Source organism: Vombatus ursinus, unplaced genomic scaffold (assembly GCF_900497805.2).
Source record: "Vombatus ursinus unplaced genomic scaffold, bare-nosed wombat genome assembly UNPS02014818.1, whole genome shotgun sequence".
In the NCBI taxonomy this organism is placed as follows: Eukaryota; Metazoa; Chordata; class Mammalia; order Diprotodontia; family Vombatidae; genus Vombatus; species Vombatus ursinus.
The window spans coordinates 45,657,098-45,665,588 of NW_020954596.1; positions in this window are offsets into that span (position 1 = coordinate 45,657,098).

An 8,491-nucleotide genomic window follows, 5' to 3' on the forward strand; every position below is an offset into this window, starting at 1 on the left:
ATATATGGAAATTTGATGACTTTTCCTTTAATAGAACAATAAAACCAATATTCTTATGCCAGCTCTTGGAATCTCCTTCACCTTGTTTCAGGAGATAGGAGATAGAAAACTGTAGTAGATAGAGCAGTTGAGTAGAAGCAGGAGATATTAGTTCTAGAGTCAGTCATTTTTAGCTAGTACCGTAGTTTCTGAAGGGCAGCTTGTGGTGCGGTGGATAGAGTGCCGAGTCTGAAGTCAGGAAGACCTGAGTTCAAATCTAGCTTCAGATACTTATTAGCTGTAGGACACTGGGCAAGTCACTAAACCCTGTTTGCCTCAGTTTCCTCACCTGTAAAATGAGATGAAAAAGGAAATAGCAAGCCATTCTATATCTTTGCCAAGAAAACCCCAGTAGGTCACAAAGCTGAACAACAAATTAGTTTCTGGGGTTGGTCTGGAGATAATCTCTAAAATCATTTCCTGGTCTAACAATCTGTGATTCTAGTTCATCCCCTTATTTGCAGGAGATTTGATGTGATATGTAGGTTGTTGTTTTTTTTTTCCACCTAGAAGGAGGACTGGAAGAATCATAGGAGGCCTGAACCTCCCCTGTCTCATTGCTGCTTACCCTCAGGCATTTTCTGCTCTCTTTAAACTTTGTTTAGTTTCTCCCTATAACTTTATAATTACCTTTTGTATCTAGATAAAGGCAAGCTGGTTATTATTGAATTTTGAGTATTTGTTGTAAAGGAATGGACACCATAGTGGGGAAGGATGAAAAGGAATCAGTTAAACCATTTGCCCTGGAATGAACTTTAAGCTTATATTACTCTGATATCACAAAGAGGGGCTTCCAGAAATAGCCAAGAATTATATGAAGTAGGAATCCTAGAAGCATAGTAACTAGAGATAAAAAATATCTAGATTGCCATCCAATCCACACTTCTATAAAGACAGAATTACTCCCATGAGGGGTTTGAATCTAAGACTCTTGAGCCCTAGATCTTTTACCAAGGCTTCCCTTGAGAGCTTTCTTTATTTTTATATAGTATTTAGCAACAGAAAATTTTCTCATCACCTTCAGGCTCAAATCCCTTTTCTTTCATTTCTATGCATTTCTTTGAATTAGAGTTTTTCATCTGTCTGAAGAATTCTCTCTCTCTCTCTCTCTCTCTCTCTCTCTCTCTCTGTTTCTCTCTCTCTTCCTTACATTGAGAATGCAATTACCCTTGGATTCAATAACTTTGGATTCAATTCATGTCTCAGATTTTTGCTTGGCAAATGATTTAGGTAAGATTTTTCCAAAGCCTGATAAGAATTTAGGCTGTTTTGAATGATATGTGGAATAGATCACATGGTCTAATCAGCTGTGAAGTATGCACTGAACTAGATTGTAGGCTCCTTGAAGGAAGCAACTATATTCTTCTCAAGGTCATATGCAGAAATTTTATCCTAATATAACACTGAAAAATGTGTGTGTACAGAATGAATGCTGATGAGAAATTTTCTAAAAAGTGCAAACTGTCTCTAAAGAGGAATTTCCTTTAGGGATAGACATCTTTCTCCCTGCCCTATTTCCATTTGCTGACGAAGTAGTCAATTATCCTCAGATTTGTGAGGAACAATTTTCACTGGTTGCTACACTGCTGTTGGTTGGCCTGATGGTGATTGATAGCTCTCATAGGAGATAGGGGCCTATCTTCTCTCTCCTCTCAGTTGATCTAATACAAGGATTGGGTCCTGGGCAAGAATCCTAGGGTGAAGCATGTTTGCTTCTGTTCTAGAAACGTACAAATGCCAGTTCATAATACAAAACCACAAATGGCTTTTTAGTGTTCCCTTCAAAGACTCATGGATACATGGGAAATAATGATAGAAGGTGGGGGTTGGTTAAGAGAAAGAAACTTCCATCTGTGTCCCAGACACCTACTAAGAAGGCAGTAGCTCCAAAGACACTAATCCCAATGAGCCATGTGCATTTTAAATGGAAAAAAAAGAACATTAAATAACAGGAACATTAATATGGATTCTTTTATTTGATGAACCCATTAACAAAGTAAGTCCTTCTCTTCCTTCTCCAAATGCCATTTTTTCTAACTGTATAAAGTTATATTATCTCTAGGAATTAGGACAGACAACACGATTGGGATAAGGCATTAAAGAAAGCTACATAGCATGGGTCACTGTCTCATCTTCAAGGAATGTCACAGTCAAAAGCTTTAGCATGAGGGAAGAACGGCTCATTCTGAGGGCTCTTGGACTAGAGGGGAACTGAAAGGAGGTAAGAGTGCCAAAGGTAGACTTTGCCTGCTTTAAAATTATCTCTAAGACAAATTCTATCTGGTTAATTTTAATCAGCATAAGCTGGGGTTAGATCAGTGGCTAAGAAAGTTTACTCTCACTTTTTCTATTAATCAGAATTAATATAACATGCTAAGGCAGGTAGATGGTCTATTTAAAACTACTACCCACAAATGGAATGATTCTACTTTGTAGTGTTTGGTTTATGTGGGTTCCACAAAATTGAATGTCAACATCTATCCAAGAAGTCAGAGAAACAAGAAAAGACTAAATGCCGGTTAGAAAATCAATATCAATTCTGGGACCAACCAGCTAAATGACAAGCCAAGGATAGAAACTAAATATATATCTTTCATTATGGCAAATTGTATTAAACTGTATGTATTTTTACTGTGGTCAAATATATCTACCAAGCAATTTCCATTTATATCTTAAATGGGGATTTAAGTAGAAATCTTTAGAAGTAAATATTAAAGTGGATTTGCCTTGCACTTAACTAAAAAATACAGCATTTATTTAAACAGACTTCTGGAGAAAAGCACAACCAAATAACTATATTTTATGAAAACAGAAAAATTCCAGACTTTGGACAGCTTGATTTCTCAGAGGAATTATTTACTCACCCTCTTGTAATAAATTTCGACCAGTTTTGTGGGTACATTATTGGATGAGATATTCTACATTCTGGTGGGACACTATCAACATCTCTATTTTATCATTCATTTCATCAATAGTTAAAAATAATCAGTTCTTCAGTATGTGAATCACTTTTTAAAAAAAATACATAATTTACTTTTATAAAGCACAACATAAGGAGTTTATGGCTACTTACCCTTTTTTTTTTTCCTAAGACTCTGCTGATGAGTTTAATACATTTCTGGAAGTAACTTCAGAGGCCCTAAGTTTTAACCCAGATCTGAGGAGGGTTCCATTCTATAATATTTCTGAGAAATGTGCATCCAGTTTCCACTTGAAAACCTCTAGGGATGGAGAACTTACTATCTCCTGAGGCAAACAATTACCTTTGGACAGTTCTAAGTACTAGAAGGTTTTCCATTGTAACTATCGGAATTCAGTCTCTCAAACATCCATCTAGTCTTGCCTTAAGGGAATAAACAAAACAATGGATTTGTAAGGATTTGGGACACAGAAGAATTGTATAGATCATTCTAGTCCACTGCCACTGTTTTATAGATGAGGAAACTGAAACTTGGAAAAGTAAATTGAATTGCACTAGATCAAACAGGTAGTAAATAGCAGAATTGGATTTCAAAATCAGTTCATACTGTTCTAATTCCAATACCTTTTCCAGTAGACAACATGATCTCTGACTTCTGGCCTTTGGGGTCCAATAAAATCAGTCTGAGGTACCTGATAGTCTTTCAAATATTTAAAGATTTTTTTTAAACCTAGGTATTCTCTTCTCCAGGCCAGATATTCTCAGTTCCTTTAAATCAATGCTTTTTAACCACTTTTTTGTGTGTCTTGAACCATTTTGGAAGTCTGGAGAGACCCTAGGGATCCCTTCTCTGACTAATTATTTTACATGTATAAACAAGATGTATAGGATTACTACAAAGGAAACAAATTATACTGAAATAGTCATTAAAATATAAAAAATAAATTGATTATGGAGTAATATATATGTTTCTTTATTAATGCATTAAATAACAAGAAAATACATTTATATATAGGCAAGTTAAAATTAAATTTTATATGTTTTATAGGCTTTTGTTGCTTAGCTTGAATAAGAACATTAAAATGTGGGGTAGTCTTTGACAAGGCAACATACATGTTACATTGGACATGTAATTAATTTGATTTTTTTTATTTGAATGGTTACAGATCATAAAAAAATTGTGACATTTAAAAAGTTTGAGAGACATAGTTTCTGGGTAATTAGTCATTTTGTTAACAATGTTAGCATTTTAATAAAAGAGGTCAGTGGCACTCTCCAATGCCAAAGACTCTCATGGCAGCAGGCTTAAGGCTTATATGCCCTTGGAAAAGTGGGTGTTCCAGAGAGTGACAATCAACTCTGGTTGACAATTAATGAGAGAATGAATATTACAATGAGAAGTGGGCTGTCTAGAATTTCTTAGATCCCAGCCGTGTTATCCCATATGTTACCTATTCCTCCCAGCTTCATTTTGGTCACAAATTTGATGACCATGCGATTTATGCTTTCATCTAGGTCATAGAGAAAAAAAGTCATCGAATATGTCATAGTCATGTGGCATTCCATTAGAGTATGGGTCAACAAACTATGGCCTGAGGGTCAAATCCAGTAAGAAAAATGTTTTTAGCTCATGCATCATACAACAAGAGGCAGCTGGTCAAATTTGGTCCACAGGTCATAGTTTATTTAGCCCTGAACTAAAGATTTCCCTCAGGTTGACATTACTGATTACCACTCTTGAATGTGGTTACTGAAGTAGTTCTTAATCTCTCTTATTGTATTATAAGAGAACCTATAACTTTTGATCTTGTCTACAAGGTTAGTATGGAAGACTTTGTGGAAAGCCTCATTGAAATATACATATACTATATGTATAGCTTTCTGTGATCAAATCTAGTAACCTTATCAAAAGAGGAAATGAGATTAGCCTTGAATGATTTGTTCTAAATGAGACTTAGGAATTACTACTTCCCTTTTCAATTGCTCTCAAGCTATTCCTTTAATAACGCATTCTAGAATTTTGCAAGGAGTCAGTGTGAAATTGATTTCTAAAACTCCACCTTATTCCATCATTAAAAAGACCATTTATTACAAGTGTGAAATAAGCTGTATTAATAGAAGTGTAAGGAAATTTTATCTGGGAGCCCTAATCAATCTGGTTAATTCTCCAATCAACTTGATGAATTGATAGGACATAGACCTTTGTCTGAAGGGCACCTCCTAAATAAGGGAAGTATGCACATTGGTGCCTTGATGAGAAGACATAGGAAACTCCTCTGACTGGGGGTACCTTCAAGATGATTAGTGACAGAGTCAGGGGAAACAGGCTTATTTCATATGTGGTGCCTCTTCAACATTGTTTATAAAATCAAGTTGGTCTATATAGTCTTTCCTTGATCTCTTTCCCCTCTCATCAGATCAGATCTTTATTCTGAAAAATGAAGGAAGGCTAAATGTGTCCCTCCCAAGAGTCAGGGATGGCAATTTGTGACAAAAGCATGTTTAAGGGGCAGACGTACATGCATGAATGCTTCCTGAGAGAAGAATATAGAAGATCATGTATTTTGAGCTATAGAGGTTGGCAGATTTTATTTAAGACAAACTCCTCATTTTACAGATGAAGAAACTAAGTGATAGAAATTCTGTGTTCAAGGACAGTGTCTTTAAATTCTAACCTCCTGTGGCAAGGGGGTGATATAGAGAGCAAGTCTGAATTCCCTAGGTAGTATGATCTCCAAATCTAGCCATCGAGCCAGAGAAAGGAGATTTCCTGTGAAGTATCAACTTTGGGAGTTGCATTATGTATAACCCCCAAGTTCAAAAATCTCTGAGTTTGAGTGTTTGGTCATTGGCATCCTTGAGGTAGAGGATCATCATATCAGTGTTATTCTTTGAAAAGGAATAGGATTGACAATAGAAGATCCCCCTGAAATGAAGGACTAAAATCATATGATGATATTAGAGGGGACAGGATTTAGGGTAAGAGTTCTGGACTTTGCCAACCAATATGTTATGAAGTTCTTGGAAATTTCAGGATGCCCTCAAGATGCAGCCAATTGTCTATGGGCCCCCAAAGACTCAGGCTCACAAAGATCTGAGCTTGAACAAATCAACAAGAATTTATTAAGTGTCTGCTCAGTGCTAGACATTGTGCCGAGTGATACTTAATTGATGAAAAGAACTTCCTTCTCTTTCTTTGGCTTGTTGCTCACTCCCAAGTTTTATTCTGAGGAAATGTCCAAAATAAAGCTCAGGTATAACTCATCTCTAGGATTCCCTAAATGTGGGTGGCAGGGTTGCTGAGCATTTACTCAATGGAAAATAAGGGTATTAGATATGCAATAGTCTTTATTTTACCTCCACAAAAATATGTAAAACTTAGAAGACTCAGAGGAGACCAGAAACAGGTACAGAAATGTGTGTAGCACTTAGTAGACTCTCAGATTTCCATCTGGAAGCAAATATTTTTGCGGGGCTGCTGGACAAACAATCTTCTTCCTATAGACCTAAAAATTCAGAGTAACAGGTAATAGCAGGGTTGATAGTCTTGAATTCCTAGTCTTCCACACAATGATTTCAGTCTTCAGTTTCAGGGCAACCCTCAGCTGGAAATCTTCCTCTTGGAGGGTGGTCTGTGAATACTTGTAGGAATGCTTGCACTCAGGAAAAATATTTTGAACTTAAGTTTGATCCATGAAGCAACTCAAAGCTGGTGCTGTACAGGGAATAGCCTTTCTCTTGCTAGACTTTTAGATTTGGGTAACCCCACTGACTAGAGAATTTAAAATTTACCTTGTACTCAAGAAGTTGTGATTTAGGAGTTTCTGCATGTGCTTGAACTCCCCAGGGCAAATACATGTCTACCCCTGCTTTGTGCTTTTGCTGCACATCACCACTGTTGAGTTCTGGAAAGGAGGTGGTGAGGAGGGAGAAATCCACTCTCCTACCCCCAGAACGTGGCTGAAATCTGTTATATTACGGTCTAAATGTCAACAAGAACAGAGAACATGAAAGGTGACCAATTAGCATTCAAATATTATGTTACAACCCTGGGAGGTATCATTCAGAGGAAGTGCTATGCCCTGTCATCCCATTAATATGAATGCAGACTTAATTAAATTGATTAAACGAGTTTCTTACATGAATTTAAAAACATATCTTATTATTAACCCAGGTTTATATATATTTTTTTCATATAAAATCTGTTTCCAAGAAACAGAAACTTCAAGGTCTTACAGACAATGTCTCAATTAAAGTTTATTGTGTGGAAATTCTTTTTCTGACACTGAGTGGTAAGAAAATGAAGGTAGGTCCATTAAAGTTCCTTCCTAAAACATGTCTGAATACTCTTGATTAAGTTTCTGAGGATACATCAAACAGTTGATTGAGGTGAAGATACAATTAGAGTACTTTGTGGTTTTGACTGTGAGTAAGAAGATTGTTGCTCTGAATTGGATAATTTTTAAAACTTCAACAAGAACTTTCAGTTTGTCCTTTAATAGTTTCATGAGTTCTTCCTTCACTAGTGCAGGTTATAATCCATATACTTCTTCAATTGTTATGACCAAAAAATTATGATTTTGGGGGCCAAATTTCTAGTGATGCATTCTTTTGAATGTAGCTTGGCTAATCCTTAGATAAATAGAGATAGAGTTAATTGTTAGGCTAGATGTCAAAGTCTTTAAATACTCTGCTGGCATGCCCTCCAAGTATCTAGTATTTACATTGATAGTAATAATTAGTAGTACTAGCACATGTGGTATTGCTGCTTAAAAAAAAAAAGCACACACTACTGTCATTATCCAATGCCACTCCAAATAGAACCCCCCCTTATAATCACAAAATACAGGTAGGTAAAACAAACTGATGTGTTGATCATATCTGATAGCACATGCTTTATTTTATACCTGAGGTCTACCACTTCTCTACTGCTAGGAAAGCAAAATGTTACATCATCATTTCCAAGTAGAGATTGGTCATTGCACTGATCCAAGTTCTGGGGCCTTTTCACGTTATTTTCTTTATAATATTATGGTCAGGAGGCAGAGCCAAGGTGGTAGACTAGAGGGAGTATTTCTGAGGAACTCTCCCAATATTGCCTCCTGAACAACTTTAAAAATAATGCATCAAATCAAATTCTGGTGTGGCATAGCCAACAAAAGGTCTGGGTGAGACATATTCCCAGTCCAAGAAAACTGAAGAAGTCAGTGAGAGGTCTGTAACACTGGGGTGGGAACTGACCTGGAACAATGTGGTGGCGATACCTGCAGTGGGTATTAGAGGTTATAGCAGTTATGACAACAAAAACAGCAGTAGATTATAGAATTCCCAGCCCAGAGACAGTAAGGGGAATTGGACAATTGATCAGAAATGGATTACAGGAAACCCTTTTACGGGCACTAGTCATAGGACTGGGCACTGTTTGTCAACTCCACTGTCCATTCCCCAGTTCTGGGTTATAGTTCCCAGGGCATAGAGAGGCACCTGTAGCAGTAAGGGAGCAGGGGTTTGGGTCATAGTTCCACGGCAGAG